Raw genomic sequence first — 17,057 nt, 5'->3', positions numbered from 1 at the left:
AGAAAAACTGAAAGACAATGGCACAAGGTACAGATGGATAATCCCCGAAGGTTTGAGCTTTGAACTTCAGGGGAAGAAAGTCACAATTACAAATGCCCGGGAGCTGAGGAGATTTTTTGAAGAAAATAAAGAATTTGCACCATGATGGATTACAAATTACTGCCTTGGAATGTTAATGGACTAAATTCACCACAAAAAGAAGGGCAACATTTCATTGGATCAAGAAGCAAAATTGTAATATAATTTGTTTGCAAGAAGTACACATTAAACAAAAGGATTATAAATTTTTATGGAACAAACAATTGGGAATGGAATTTTTTTCGTTAGCTGAACAGAAGAAAAGAGGAGTAGTTTTTTATATTAAACAAGATCTGGAGCCAAAGTTAGTATTTAAAGATAAAGATGGAAGATTTGTAGCAGTGGAGATAATATTAAGTGGGAAAAAAACGTTGTTATTGGGACTATATGCACCTAACGGTGCAAAGGATGTTTTTTTTAAGGACATTATACAACAGTTAGATGAGTTGACTTACGATCAAATACTCTTAATGGGATATTTTAATGGAACAGTCGAGAACTCATTGGATAGATCTGGAGGGAAAAAAAATGATGGGAAAGAAGGGAAATTGCCAAAGTCTTTCTTTGAATTAGTTAAACAAGAAAATTTAGAAGATATATGGAGAAAGTTCAATCCTGAAGTGCGGGACTATACTTTTTTTTCTGCAAGACATAAGACTTTTTCCAGAATTGACATGCTGTGGGGAACTAGAGACTTAGGCCTCATAACAAGGAAGATGGAGATTCTACCTAAAATTGGGGCTGATCATAACCCAATAATGTGGATTACAAAATTGTCCAAAAGATTGAGAAGATGGAGACTGAATGAAGATTTGCTACAGAGCAAAGAAACAGTGACATTTCTAGGAAAAGAAACTAAGGAATTTTTCCAAGTGAATGACAAAGAAGATATTGACTTTCAGATGGTCTGGGATGCTTATAAAGCAGTAATGAGAGGGCTGTTGATTACTCTGAACAATAAAGACAAAAGGAAAAAAGAAAAACAATTATTGGACATTCAAAATGAAATAAAGAAAAAAGAAGGGGAGTTGAGGAAAAGACCAGGGAAAAAGAAAATTCTAAGGGAAATTTCAATATTACAAACTCAATTAAGACATTTGTTAAACAAAGAAGTGGAATGGAATCTGAAAAGGCTTCAGCAGAAATCGTTTGAAGGGGCAAATAAGACGGGGAAATATTTGGCGTGGCAATTGAAGAAAAAGAGAGAAAACAAAATAATTAGTAGAATTGTGATAGATGAAAGAGAAGTAGTTACTCAAGAGGGAATAAAAAGAGAATTTTTTAAGTACTATGCCAAGTTGTTTAAAGGTGCTGAAGTAAAGAGAGAAAAGATAGATGGATATCTACAAAAAATAAAAATTGAGCCCCTAACTGAAAATATGAGAAAAGTTTTGAATGATCCAATTGAAAAAATAGAAATTGAAGCAGCAATCAACGCGATGAAAAATGACAAAGCTCCTGGGCCAGATGGATATACAGCTAAATACTTTAAAACTTTTAAGAATGAATTAATACCAAAATTGCAGAAGCTGATGAATGTAATAAGAACCAAAGGGAATGTACCAAATACATGGAAAGAAGCCATTATTTCTTTGATACCTAAAGAAGATAGAGATGCCACAAATGTGAAAAATTACAGACCAATTTCGCTTTTGAATAATGATTATAAAATATTTACAAGAATTCTGGCAGAACGACTTAAGCAACATTTGATAAATTTTATAAAGGAAGATCAAGCTGGTTTTCTTCCCAAAAGACAAATAAGAGACAATATTAGAACTGTTGTAAATATTGTAAAATATTATGAAAGACATCCAGAAAAAGAAGTAGCATTATTCCTTGCGGATGCAGAGAAAGCATTTGATAATTTAAACTGGGACTTTATGTTTGCAGTGATGGAAAAAATGGAGCTTGGAGAAAGTTTTATAAGAATGATAAAGGCAATATATTCTGAACAAAGGGCAAGGTTGTGTGTTAATGCAGATCTTACAGACGAAATGAAAATCAGCGAAGGTACTAGACAAGGCTGCCCGCTTTCACCATTGTTGTTCATAATGACTCTTGAAATTTTATTGATGCAGATCCAAGAAGAAAAAGATTTAGAAGGGTTACAAATAAAAGGATATACCTATAAGTACAGAGCATTTGCTGATGATATAATGTTTATAAATGAAAATCCCATACAAGCTACACCTTTGTTATTAATGAGAATACAAGAGTTTGGGGAGTTGGCGGGACCTTATATAAATAAAGAAAAATCAAAAATTTTGTGCAAGAATATGCAGGTAAATAGACAACAAGAATTACAAAGACTAACGGGTTGTGAAGTTACCTCTAAGGTAAAATACCTAGGGGTAGAGATAACAATGAAAAATATTGATTTGTTCAAGAATAACTATGAGAAGCTATGGCGTAGAATAGAGGAAGATATGCTAAAGTGGAACAAGCTCAACTTGTCATTGTTGGGAAGAATAGCTGCAATAAAAATGAATATTCTACCAAGGATTATGTATCTGTTTCAAACTATCCCTATTGTGAAAGATGCTAAACAGTTTGATAAATGGCGAAGGAAAATTTCAGAATTTGTGTGGGCCAGGAAGAAACCAAGAATTAAAATGAAAATTTTGACAGATGCAAAAGAGAGAGGTGGATTCCAACTATCAGATTTGAAATTGTATCATGAAGCAGTTTGTTTAGTATGGATGAAAGAATGGATAACGTTGTTAAATAAAAAACTTTTAGTGCTGGAAGGCCATGGAAAAAAATTCGGCTGGCATGCATACTTGTATTACGGAAAAAAGAAGATGGATGGCCTTTTCTCTCACCATTATATAAGAAGTAGTCTACTAAATGTATGGATAAAGTATAAGAAATATGGTGATGAGAGGAGACCTTTGTGGATAGTGCCAGCTGAAGTGATAAAGTTAACGGCTAAAACAGCCAAAGAAAAACGGCTATCATACAACCAGTTACTAAAAATACAAAGTGGGAAAATAGAACTGAAAACTGCAGAAGAACTGAGTTACAAATATGATTGGTTTCAAATGCAACAAATAAAAAGTTTGGTGGAGAATGATATTAAAACTGAAGGAATAAGGAAAGAGCAAAAAGAAATGGAAAGAGTTCTGCTTGGAGATAATGAGAAATTAATTTCAAAAGTATACAAATTACTTTTACAATGGTCTACAGAAGATGAAATAGTGAAATCTCAAATGATAAAATGGGCAATTAATGTAAACAAAGAAATAAAGATGGAATCTTGGGAATATCTGTGGAAGAACTCTATGAAACTCGCAACATGTCATAGTATTAAAGAAAACTGTTTTAAGATGATGTATAGATGGTATATGACTCCAAAAAAATTAGCAAAGATGAACAACAAGATGCCAGATAGGTGTTGGAAATGCAAAAAGCATGAAGGCTCTTTCTACCATATGTGGTGGACTTGTGAAAGGGCTAAAATGTTTTGGCAGATGATTCAGCAAGAGATTTCTAAGATTTTGGGATATGAATTTAACAAAGTGGCAGAGACTTTTCTGCTGGGATTACAAATGGAAAAATTTCCAAAAGAAGATAGAACTTTAATATGGTACTTGCTCTCAGCTGCTAGGACATTGTATGCGCAGCTGTGGAAGCAAGAAAAAATACCAGAGAAATGGGACTGGATTACAAAAGTTATGTCATGGAGTGAAATGGACAAATTAACAAGAAAACTAAGAGACTATGATTTGGAACTTTTTAAGTTGGAGTGGAAGAAATTCAGAAGATACGTAGAAAAAGAGTGGAATATAAAAGGACATTGGACAATCTTTGATGATGATTAAGATTTTTAAAATAAGAATATAACTTTTGGGTTTTTTTTTCCTTAATAGTTAAGGGTACCTTTAATACTTGCTTTTTTAAAGAAAATAACACTGGCGGGGGTCAAGTAATGGAGGGAGGGGTGGGGGGAAAGTAAGATATGGGGTAGAAAGATCTTTCTTTTACTTTAAGCTTTTTATAAGTTGTAGATATAGTTCTGCTACCATATGTTACTAATAAAATTGTTTATACTCAAAAAAAGAAAAAGAAAAATGGCTGCACTCCGGGGAACCCTTTAAGGAGAGAGTCCATTATGCTCTGAAAAATCCCCGGAGCTACACTAACCCTGAATTGTAGCCGCCGAACCCTGAAAGCTCCCCTGTGAGTCACTATGGTCTGTGCCTCAGCTGTCTTGGTGCGACCGGTAGTTGCTGGTACGCTTGGGCTAAATCCAGCTTTCCAAAAATTTTGGACCCTGCTAGTGCTGCCAGTACATGGCTAACCACCGGGACGGGGTAGGGGTTGTCCTGGAGCACTTTGTTTATTGTGCACTTGTAGTCAGCGCAAATTCTCACGTCCCCATTGGGTTTCACCGGCATGACTATGGGGGTTTCCCATGCTGCATAAGGCACTGGTTCTAGGACACCTTGGGCTGTGAGGTGGTCCAGTTCTGCCTCTATCTTTGGTTTTAAGACAAACGGGACTCGCCTCGCCTTAAGCTGGATCGGTCTGACCAGGGGATCGAGCGGCAGGGTGATGGGTGGCCCTTTGTAACTCCCCAGGGACCCATCGAAAACTGCCTGGAACTCCCGGCAGACGTCCTCAAAATTTCCCGTCTGCACTTGCTCCACCCCTACTAACTGGATCCCCAACTGTTGGAACCAGGCCAGCCCCAGTAAGGTTGTGAGCTGACGCTTGACCACCAGGATGTCCAGTGGCCCCTGGAAGTTCCCTCTCTCTACCCATATCCGGGCTCACCCCACGATGTGCACCAGGTTTTTCTGGAAGTCCCTCAGGACAAAGTCAGCTGGCCTCAGGTGGAGGCGGCGGTGAGGACAAAGTTTCCTTAGGGTTTCCTCCGAAATTATGGAGATGGAGGAACCCAAGTCCACTTCCATGAGGCATGGGGCGCCCTCAATGAGGACCGTCATTTTGACCTTGTCGGGGGCAGAGAGGGGCAAGTTCAATACCTGCAGGCTGGTTGACGCTGTCGTGTGGGCCTCGGTGGAGTCGTGATGCGCTGTCAGTCGCCAGCGGCTGTTCTTGGCCCAGCAAGCCCGAGCAATGTGGCCCATCTTCCCACAGCTTCGGCAGTCCATTTTTCGGTATGGACAGTCCCTCCTCTCGTGGGGGTCACCGCAGCTGGCGCATTTGATGGTGGTGGGTCTCTCCATCGCTCGCTGTCTCGTGGGGTCTCTTGGGTCTGCTCCTTGTGGCCACCGGAGCTGGAAAGCCTCTTCATCCTCCCGATCGCCCGATGCCATCTCTTCATGGTGGACTGCCTCTCCACGTGGGTGGCTGTATGCTTTTGTGGCCCTCTCGAAGGCCGTCGCCTCGTTGAAGGCTTGTTGGAGGGTGAGCTCTTCCTTGGTGAAGAGCTTCTGCTGCAGCCTTTCGTCACGGAGGCCCCAGACGAAGTGGTCCCTCAGAGCCTCCTCCCGCTTGTCGAAACTGCAGTTCCCTGCGATCTGGCGGAGAGCGGCCAGGTAGACTGCAGCCGTTTCCCCGGGCTTCTGATCCCTCTTGTGGAAGAGGAATCTGCGGGCGACCAGGGACGGTTGGGGTGAGAAGTGCCCTGTGAGGAGTCTGACAACCTCCCCGTATGTCCTCTCGGTGAGCTTCGCGGGGGCAGAGAGGCCTCGTGCGATTTCGAAGGTTGCCTCGCCGCAGACGCTCAACAGGACGTCCCTCATTCGGTTGTCGTCCATGATCATGTTGGCCCTCAGGTAGCACTCGACCCGTTCAGTGTAGGTCTCCCACCGTTCAGGGTGGTCGGAGTTGAATTCAGCAAGATGGCCCGTCATTACGCTAGAGTTTGCCATTGTGGCGGCGGGCGTATCAGTTTCTTGCGGTTCTGCACCTTCCTCGTCTTCAGCCAGGTCAGCTGCTTTCCACTGGGGAAGCCTTCCTAGCTAGATCCCATCCTCGTCGCCAGTGTAATGTACTCAGTGACGAGACGTGTATAAGGCAACATACTTTATTGTAAGGTACATTACAGAACTGAGACACGCGGGCCGGGACCCGCTTTATATACATTTATCCCGGAACAGCCCCCTAGCTGGCCAGCCCCATCCTGGCCAGTCAAACTTCCTGCCACTGGTGATAGGCGGAGTCTTTTCACGTGCTGCGCAGGGTGACCAAGGGACTTCCCCTGGTCGCCCTTTACTGCGGGACCGCGTGGTGCTTTGTTTAAGCACAAGACACTACACCTCTGGAGCCTCAAAAGCTTCCCAAGTCACAATGGTACAGGGGAGGAAGTCTCCTCAGAGTGGGCTGCAAAAGGCTTGCCTTAAACTTTCAGTGAAAGCGCTGTCCAATTTGGAGGGATCCTGGCTGCAGAGGCTGGATCTTGAGGAGCTGCCTTCAGCTGCCTTCCTGACCTTGGCCATGCCCACACCATGACCCACACCCTTTCTGGAAGTCTCTCTCCCTCTCTCTCTGGTGGTGGGACTTTCAGAGCCAGCCGCTGGGGCTGCTGCTGCTCCAGGGCACTCAGCGGCTTGCAGGGCTGCACCAGATTTGCCCAACTCTTCCCCCCACTGGCGGGGAACAAGGAGCAGCTCATCAGACTCCAGGCTGGGGTGAGCAGCCGGGATCTCCCTCCCCCTCCTGCAAAGAATGCCCACAGTGATGAGCCCCAAGTTGGACACTGAGGGCCAAACTGGAAGGGGAAAGTATTCAGACTGGTTACTGCTCTGCAAGGCCACAGACAAAGATACTGGGGGGAGGATCCTGGAACTCCTATCCTATCCCCCCCCCCATTTCCCCAATATCCCCCTCCTCCTATTTAGTTGTACAGGGAGGAAGGAGTCAACAGGCATGCGTGTGTCATGGGGGGGGGGGTGGATTCAGAAGGGCATCTGGGAAGAAGAAGCACCACTGGGAGGAGGGGAGCCAGAAAGAAGGAAAGGGTAGAGCAGCTGGAAAATTGGTGGGGGGAGAGTGGGAGAGGAGAAAAAATATGGAGAGAGGAAAAGAGAAAAGGATGGGCTTTCAATGCACTGTGCTGTCAGGACACACCCATCTCCCCAAATCTCCTGTGCAGCCCAATCTTCTGGCAGCATGCTCAATGAGAAATTACTCATGAGTAAAAATGAAGAAATACAGGCCAGTCTTTGCAGAGTGTCCACTTAGCATGCAGAAGGTCCCAGGTTCAATGCTCCTTCCCCACCGCAGCATCTCCAGTGAAAAAGATGAAGTAGTAGTTGATGTGAAAGACTTCGTGCCTGAGACCTTGAAGAGCTGCTCCCAGTCTGAGTGGACAAGACTGACCTTGATGGACAGATGGTCTGATTCAGTACATGGCAGCATCCTGTGTTCAAAGGCAGGGAAAAGGCAGACAACAGCCCTGGAGAAGAATCTCCTGTCTTTTCAGCCAAGGCATAATGGGATGTTATTGCCCTCTATACCATGAAAACCTTTTCAGTTGCCTGTTTCTGCTTCTATTAAAGGGTCAGGACATTTTTCTCCAGGCCTGTTGGCAACCCTTAATGCCAAGTGGATTTATGAAGGAGCCTGGATTCGCTGCATGGTAACCACAGATCTCCTACACCAGAGCCAGGCTCCTCCTTTCATTTCCTCCCAACACTGGGTTCCACTTGTGGGGGGGGGGGATGCCGTGGGGAAGCAAAACCTGAGTGCTTCTGCTGCATTCAATTGGCTGCCGGGGGGGGGGGGGCTACTGGCCAAAAGGAAGCATCATCTGGTGGGGGGAGGAGAAGGATTTTGAATATTTGACTAACAGCATTTGCCATGAAGCTTAGTGGTGTGTGTGTTTCTTTCTGCCCTAGCTGACTGCCTTTGTATATGGAGGCTCTCTTAAGTCCCCATGACTAGTAGCCACTGAAACAAGGCAGAGAAGAAATCGTAAAGACTGGAGCCCAACAAAGTGGTTCATATTTCAGGTATAGATCTGTGCCCGTCTGCTGGGGACAGTGCTGGATTAAACCCTGTGGAGGCCCCTAGGCAGTTGAAATCTCAGGGGCCCCCTTCCAAATTATCTCCTACTTGGCCTATATGTTAATTCGGCCCTGCCCAGACTTGTACACTTACCTGCAAATAACTTTCACTGACAAGATCTGACAAACTTTCTAATATTTTCCCCCACAAAAAATGGGAAAATAACCAAAACCTATCAAGCAGAGAGATGGAAATGTTTATCATGCCACTGTGGCCACATAGGAGAAAGTAATTTTAAAAGTATGATCGAAGTAAGGTTTTATTATGACAATTATAATTCAAGAAGCATTTTAAGATAGATGCTGAGTAGATATAATTTAGTACACCTTCCGGTGATGTCAGAGGTGTGTGGCATATGCAAATGAGTTATGCAAATAAGTTGTGCTAATGAGCTCTGGCACTTCTTTTCTATGAAATGCCTCCTAATATATGTAAAATCAGTCTGTGAATATGACAAGGATGAGAGAAACAGCCTCGATTAAAAAAAATTCTTCATCTAAATATGAAAAAAAAATTATATTTTAGTTGAAAAATTCACTATAATAATAGTTTAAATGCAGGCTGGAGGAAAATATGTTCTACTCTAAAGAATACCACAACTATATTTAATGATTCTGTCCATGAAAAGCATGGCACAGCCGACTTATGGTGACCTCAGAGACAAACTATAAGGACAAGTGAGAAACACAAGTGGCTTGCCATTGCCTTCCTCTGCAGAGCCTTCCTTGGTGGTCTCCCATCCAAGTACTGACCCTGCTTATCTTCAGAGATGAGTTCAGGCTATTCAATGCCTCTTTCTCACTCATAAATGATTATAAAAGCAATACATTGTAAAAGAAAGCTAGGCAATTCAGCCTGCACAAAATGAAAAACAGTCCATATTGCCTGGAGAATTTCAAAGCCAGAATCCAACCATCTCAGCAAGTAAATGCTGGATTAACCAAGCAAACACTGCAATAATGCACAATTCTTGTAGTCCATTTTAACATTATACATTTGCAAAGGTTATTTTACATTTCTCTCACTTCATAATAAGTTATTTGACTGCCCCTAGGCAAATTATCTCAGAGTTGGAGTGGCTGTCCCACCACCTGCGGCCCCTGCTGCGACCTGCTGCAGGCACCTTCTCAAAAGCCCCTTTGACAAAGCTGCAGGGGAGAGGCAAACTTGGTGATGACGCCAGCATCAGCCATACCGGGCAAGTTGGGCAAAGTGGCTTCAGTTAAGCGAAGCCAAGACTGGACTTGATGTTGTGATTTGGAGTTGCACTGCTGACCACTTCCATGAATTATTGAGCATTTCTTTGTCAAGTCTGTCTATAACTCTGGTTCAAGCACAGAGCATTCTGGGCAGAACCAAAGTATAACCAGATGCTGCTAGCTAACCCTCTCTTCCTTTCCCCCCCTCCCTTCAGAGATCTGTTACTGCTTTGAAATGGTAATGTGTGAAAGTCTTATCTGTGCCTTCTCAGCCCAGGCTTGGGGGAGAGGAAGAAGCCTGGGAGTATCAAGGCCAACTGGGCCTCTAATCAACATGAGAATGTATTTGTAACATCTATGTGTGAATGTCCTCTGCACAATTCCCCCTCCCCGTAGGAATTCCTTTGAAGTGTACCTTATATGCAATGTATCTACTCTATGGACTTTAGTCTTTTCAAGACCTGGCTTAGGCCACAAGTATCAGTATCAATAAAATAGAGTCTTTGTATCCACACCGACTCATCATTGAATCTGCAGACTTGACATTCTTTGGATGTTTTTCATTATATGACACCTTCTCGACAATTGCACTTTATTGGATGCACTCTATTGGATGTCTTCCATTGTATTTCTGCAGTTGCACCTTACCATCTACTCAACTGTAAACTGCTAACCCTAGACAAATTAATCTGCTGGTGACTAGATTTGGGATTGAGGTTTTAATTAATTACTGATTGGCATGACTGGAAGTTAGTTAATTAGGAGAATTCAGAATCGATCTATTTCTAGGCTTAAGTGTTAAATTATATAATTATTTTGAGACCTTATAATAGCCACTGAATTAATTATCAGGTTGTGATAAATTAATTAGCTGGCTAATTGGGACACATTACTTAGGTAGATGAGCATAGCTGAATTGTTTAATTAGCTATATTTTACTAATTTAGTGGTAGGGATCAAGTAGTACAGTACTATTATTGGCCTAGAAAACGAATTGGAGGGGCTAATGTAGTACGTTGACTGGCTTAGTGTTAACCTTTGTGGTTAAGCACTTTTTAGCCCAAATTTGCAAGAGGGGAATCTTTAAACGAACCTCTGGGACCACCACTTAGAAACAGAGAAACAGCAGACTTAGGAGGTCTTAAATACATGGCCATTTATTCAGAAGTACATATTAATACATAGTTCTAAGATCAGAATCCAATTACAATTCAGGAATTTCATGAAAAACAGTTACAAGGAATACATATCTATAAGTCTAAGGTCCCATAATACCTATTGTCTCTAGCAAAGCAAAGCTTAAGCAAAGTTTATTTAGTTCATTTCTTGCAAAGCATGGCAGCATGGCAACATCTTACCCTCTGATGTATACCTTCACGGATAAGGTGGGGAGAGAAGACCTTGGTCAGGCTTGTTCCAAATTACTGGTCTGCTACCCCTTCCTTTTATCTAAATCTTTGAGTGGCCTGACCACCCAATTCAGCCAATCTCATGTAAGGGGTCAACTCTTTGGCTCTGAAGCCCATTACTCATCATACCAAAAGGTCCCTTCCACATCGACACTAGATGACAAATGTCATCTTGACTTTCCCTACCAAATGTCACTAAAATCTTTGGGGTGAAATTCCACTCTTTTCCCATTCTACTCTGGCACATCTTCATATTGCCAGAGACTCCATTTTGTATCAAGGAATCCATCTTGAACATAACCATTCTAGCCTATTTCTAAGCTTAGAACACAATTTCATTACTTCACATGAATGATGGAGCTGTTCTCATTTCTATCAGAGGTCGAAGATTCTTTTACTCACTTAAACAGATGAGGTGAGATAGAAAACATGATTTAAGTACCAAAAATAGTGAACCAATGTTATAAATCTATGCCCATATAGTGAATATGTATATACTCTTCTTAATAACTCAACAATTTACCATTGAAATGTATTGAATCTAAAAGTTCTCAAAAATCTTATCCTCAATGCTTTGGCATCACTCCCAATCCTTTCTAATCCACTTTTGATCAGTCACATCACTCCGTGGAACATCTCTACCATCATTTGCTCAATAATGAACTTCTTTTGTAGGATTAAAACAACCTTTATATTAATTCTATGTGTTTAAATGTATTTTTGCATTAAACCTCTGTGTAAAGCAAGCTGTGTGTGTGTTTTCAACAAAAATCATGCTGTGACCTTTGTCCATGCATGCCGCTTCTGGCAAACTACTCTTGCCCCCTCCCATCCAGAGGAGGCTTTTTTGATCCAAGTTATGTTTTGGCTTCCTGTCCTTTCTCTAGTTTCTTTTTCCATGTGTATATTCAATTTAAAGAGTTTCTCAACAGGACTTATTCCTTTCTCCAATCCCTCCAACAGCATTATCGGAGCTCCTAATTAAGAGTCCTGAGACCCTTAAAAGAAGATATTAATCCCTTTTTACCCAGTCGTCATCAGACAAGCCATTTCTTCTGTCATTAGACGGGGTTTTAAAAGGGTTCTGGCATTTGTCCCATGGATGAATTGATAATCTTGCATGTTTACCAAGCTCTGTTGACTGCGAGTCCTGGTTACAATTTAACAGGATAGAGATTTCTGTCTCTTGCCAAGAGAGAGAACCTGAAAACAGCTCGGAGCAGGCAGAGTTGAAATATAGGCCCATTAGAATGAAAGATCATGAATATATGTCTTTCCAGCCATATAGGAATGGCTAACATTAGTACTGAATTAGTTTAGGGTGCAATATCTTTTAGGCCTATTCCATCTTGTCACTGATCTGAGACTGTGCAAAGGTCAGTTCCATGGTGGAGATGGGTCGGGGGATGCCAGTACTCCTGGGGAGGGGCAAGTAAAGCAGTGGGAACAGGCATAGTTGTAAGGGAAAGAGACTGAGATACGAGAAGTCTTGTTCTCCTTCCAGTCTGTGTCCCATCCCAATGATACCAGGTATAGGGGCCAAGTGGAAGCACTCACCTCCATCCTTGGTGCTGTGAAATGTCAGGTCCATAAATAACAAGACCGTAGTTCTACGGGACTTTCTGCATGAGCAGGAAATGGACCTGGCTTGCGTGATTGAGACCTGGGTGTGAGACAGAGCAATGGTAGCTATCTCCCAAGGAGCTCCTCCTGAGTTCTTGGTCCTCCACCAAGCATGGACAAGTGGGCAGGGGGGAGGGGTGGCTTTTTCATACAGGAGACATACTCCTTCTGGGCACTCCTGTCCCCAGAGATCACCTGGCATGGGATGTCGAGGAGAGTTTGGCAATCTGGCTGGTGTACCAACCATCTAAAGCACCAGCCAGTGCCTTATTGTCCCTGATGGAGACTGTAGTAGGCTGGGCAGTGGAGCACCCTTGACTTATAGTCTTGGATGATGTCAATGTCAATGATGCAGCCTTGGGTGATGGACCTAGTGCCATCCATGGCGGTGCTAGGACTCTGTCAGTATGTGTCAACTCCCACTCACCAGGCTGGCACAGGCTGGATTTGATCTTTCCGGCGGGGGTTTCAGTGGACCAGATTACTGCCAAGGCAGTGCCATGGTTGGACCACTATGCTATGAAGGCTTGTATGGATATTCCACCATGCCCCTGTTTAGGTGGTCAGCATGTTTTCGCTTGCCCATGAAGCCTGATGGACCCCCTATAGCTTCAGGTGGCTTTGTGGGATCCCTGGACCCCTGGCAACTTGTTAGATGAGCTCACAGAGATGTGGAATAATTGGCTCTCTATGGCCATGAACAAGATCAACTGATCGCATTTAAGTGGAACCCAAAAATCCTGTCTCTTCCTCACAAGGCTTTAGTTCATTCTTTGTAAGGATGGAGTGAACCAACGGAGTGAGGAAGAGACAGGATTTTTGGGTTCCACTTAAAAGCTATCAGTCTTGAAAAAAGCAATGAAACGTTGACACCGGCTAATGTGGACTGGCTTTATGTGGATGAACTTATTCTTTATCCTACACCTTACTGAGAAAACAGTGGACTGAACAAACAAGACTGTGAAGTGGGATAATTGGTTTCCTTAAATTTCTATGTGCAATCTGGATGAAAGAATTCATTACAGACTGTTCTCTTATTATTTTGGTTTATGAGTCAACAGCAGACTCTTAACATTCTAAAAGTGCCTGTGTGCACTTGGATTTATTTTTCTGCAGACTTTGCTTGTATTACTCTGATGTATAGCACCACAATGTTTTTATGTTTTAATAGTTTTAATGCACTTGTTTTTAGTTAACATTTGCCTTGTTAGCCACCCTGAGTCTACTTGCAGAAAGGGTAGGATATAAATATGATGTAATAAATAATAATAAATAAATAAGACCCCAAACACTCTGTGCATATACTGAGAGCTTTTATCTCACTACACATCGACAACCTACACCTACCTACCAGCTATTAAGAGATCATTTCTAAGCTGAAAGCAGTGAATACAGGCAGGAGTACTTTTAGTAACTGAAATAGTGATTACTTATAATGCCCACCCCATAGCTTTGCCAACACATTTTTCAATCTTGTCCCACTGTCTTATGCCCTGAAATGCCTTTTGACAGAAGACTGGATGGACAGTAATGAAATCAACAAAGGACTCACAATATGATTATAAGCAAATCACTTCTGTGATGATAGCTGATAGTATTTCATATTACTGATATGTAGTTTTTGCTAAGGCTTGTAAACTAAAGATGGGAGGCAACAATTTGGCCCAACAGCTCAACTATATTTTACATTGAACACGTAGTTAATGTCCAGGCATGGGGGAGTTCTATTAGTTTTTAGTATGCTAAATAGGCCATCCCTTAAAAGCTATTTCATTATTTATTGTTATAGTCCCCCAGCCTTTCCTTGTTGTTCAAGGCAGTTTATAAATCACATAAAGAATAACACATAAAACCCCTCTCCTATAAAATGCTGGCATATACTATACTCCATTACATGTATATGCTTCATACCTAGTTGTGTGGGGAAGCAGTACTGTTCAGTGCAATGTGATGTCACCAGGTCCTACTCCATGCATTGCTGAACCCACCATCACATAATCAATCCCCACCCAATGAATCTCAGGGAACATGGGGACCTGATAACCCTATGGCAACCTAGGCTGGAAAATTCCTAGTGATTTGGGGGCAGAGCATGGGGAGAGCAGAGTCTGGGAAGGGGAGAGAATTCAGCAAGAATGTGATGCCATAGAATTAGGGTTGCCAATCCCCAGTTGGGGTAGTATCCCCTGGTTTGGGAGCTCTCTCCCCCACTTCAGGGTTATCAGAAAGCAGGGAGGGATGAATGTCTGCTGGGCACTATGGGAATTATGCTCCATAGAGTATAATGTTGATTCACCAAATACTTAGACACCTGTGAGGTGATATACCCCTGGGTCTCTGCCTCCATTACCATAATACTAATGACCCTTGCCACATATTGCATTGGGTCAACAGAAATCCTTTTACAGTGTTTTGTTACATTCAAAAGATCATATACCAGAGTGCAGTTTTCAGATACATTCATAATGATTATCGCGCTGCCTTTATCAGCAGGCTTGACTACAACACTATCAGCATCCTAGGTGTCCAGTATTATACGCCCTGCCCAAAATACATAAATCTTTGAGCAAACCTCCAGGGAGACCGATCCTGTCTGATGTGACCAAACTTTTTATTTTGCAATATATTGAGATAAATTCATCTCTACAAATTCAAATATATTTCTCCAATACATTACATATTCCCCCCCCCCCACTCTTATTCATGACCTCCGCCGGTACTTAAAACAAATTAAAAGCATATTAAAGGTAAAATCACACTTGTAAAATCTTTAAAAAGAAAAAAAATATCATTCACTAACCTATTCTCTAATAATCCCGCCCTGAGACACTTCGGTGAGAAGGGCGGGATATAAGTCCATCAAATAAATAAATAAATAAATAAATAATCACTTAGCACTTATTAAACACAACGCTCATAGTTATTGATTCAGTTCCAAAGTTCCCCCTATCTTAATAATAATAATAATAATAATAAAAAATTTTATTTCTATCCCGCCCTCCCCACCTCGGCAGGCTCAGGGCGGTTAACAACATTTCATAAAAACATACAATGGTTAAAACTTTTACATTTAACAATATAAAACAGTAAATATTAACGTAATAACATTAAAACAATCCAGTAGGTGCAGTTATTCAGCGGTGTGGTCTTAACCGCATTGGCGGGTGCTTAATTGCCGATCTTCTTAACAGTCCAGGTATGCGAGTTCAAAAAGGGCGGTCTTGCAGGCCCTGCGGAACTGGTCAAGGTTCCGCAGGGCCCGCACCTCCTCGGGGAGTCGGTTCCATAGGGTAGGGGCCGCGACTGAAAATGCCCGTACCCTAGTATTCTGATATTTAGTCTCCCTCGGCCCGGGAATGGTCATTAGATTTTTCCCAACTGATCTCAGTGCCCTCTGGGGTTCATACGGGGAGAGATGGTCCCTCAGGTAGGTAGGTCCTCGGCCATATAAGGCTTTAAAGGTAATGACCAACACTTTGTACTGGACCCGGTATATGATCGGCAGCCAGTGCAGTTCACGTAGCCTCGGCTGTATATGTTCCCGTTTTGGGAGTCCCAACAACAGCCTGGCCGCCGCGTTCTGCACTAACTGCAGTCTCCGAGTCCGGCACAAAGGTAGCCCCAAGTAGAGGGCATTACAGTAGTCCAATCTTGAGGTGACCGTTGCATGGATCACTGTTGCGAGGTCCCGGCGCTCAAGGAAAGGGGCCAACTGCCTTGCCCGCTTCAGATGGAAGAATGCTGACTTGGCAGTGGCTGCTATCTGGGCCTCCATCGATAGTGAAGGCTCCAGTAAAACACCCAGGCTCTTAGTCTTATCTTAACTCTCATATATATATGTTTACCAAATAACCATGTTCTACTAATGCTTTTATCACAATATCACAATTCCTCTTTATCATTAAAAGTTCAATTAATGTTATCAAACACTACTAAATATCTTTTCACCATTATAAAATTTTTATACAAAAAGTAATTTTTCAATAACCTTTTCTCTATAATTCGCTTGGTATTCATTACGCACAAAACTCATAGTTATAAAATCAACTCCGGAATTCCAGCTATCTTATTCTTATCTTAACTCATATATGTATAATTACCATGTAACTATATCTTACTAACTAAATAATCACAATTCCTCTTTATCATTTAAAGTTCAGTTAATGTTGTCATAAAAGACTAAATGACTCTTCACCCTCCATTATATTTCCACGTAACTTTGGGATTTACTCCAGTCTTCTTTAAACTTCTCCAAATTATGTCATTTAAGATTCTAGTAAGTTTGTCCATTTCACTCCAGTTAAGAACCTTTAAGGCCCAGTCCCATTTTTCAGGTGTTCTATCTTGCTTCCACATTTGCGCATACAGTGTTCTCGCAGCTGAAAGCAAATACCACAACAATGTTCTGTCTTGCTTCGGAAAGCTTTCCATTTGTAATCCCACAAGAAAGACATCTGGTGCTCTCCTAATATTATAACCCAAGATTTTCGAGATCTCCTGTTGAATCATTATCCAAAATTGTTTCACAACATCCCTGGGTAGTTTACGCTTTCTGGCAAGCTCTGAATTGACTCTGTATGCATCATCACATAAACGCTCCATCTCCTCCGGATCTTCTTCCAAAAGTTCAGCTGTAATTGTGACAATATGAGTCTTCACATCCTCTTGTTCATTCTCAGGCACTCCCCTTAGCCGAATCATATTCTCCATCAACTTACAGTCTTGTAGTATTGCTTTTTCTTGCATTTTCTTAATGGTGGCATCTTGA

At 42.1% G+C, this 17,057-nt stretch overlaps 1 protein-coding gene across 2 annotated transcripts in view; it reads right to left on the bottom strand.

The window, feature by feature from the left end:
- PACRG (parkin coregulated) overlaps nt 1-17,057 on the bottom strand; it is a 553,646-nt gene that overhangs the window by 355,344 nt on the left and 181,245 nt on the right. The gene's annotated exons all lie outside the window — the stretch shown is intronic.

The sequence above is a fragment of the Heteronotia binoei genome, chromosome 1, assembly GCF_032191835.1.
Source record: "Heteronotia binoei isolate CCM8104 ecotype False Entrance Well chromosome 1, APGP_CSIRO_Hbin_v1, whole genome shotgun sequence".
Taxonomy (NCBI): domain Eukaryota; kingdom Metazoa; phylum Chordata; class Lepidosauria; order Squamata; family Gekkonidae; genus Heteronotia; species Heteronotia binoei.
Note: the sequence above shows the minus strand (reverse complement) of the source record. Positions and strands in the feature narration are given on the sequence as shown.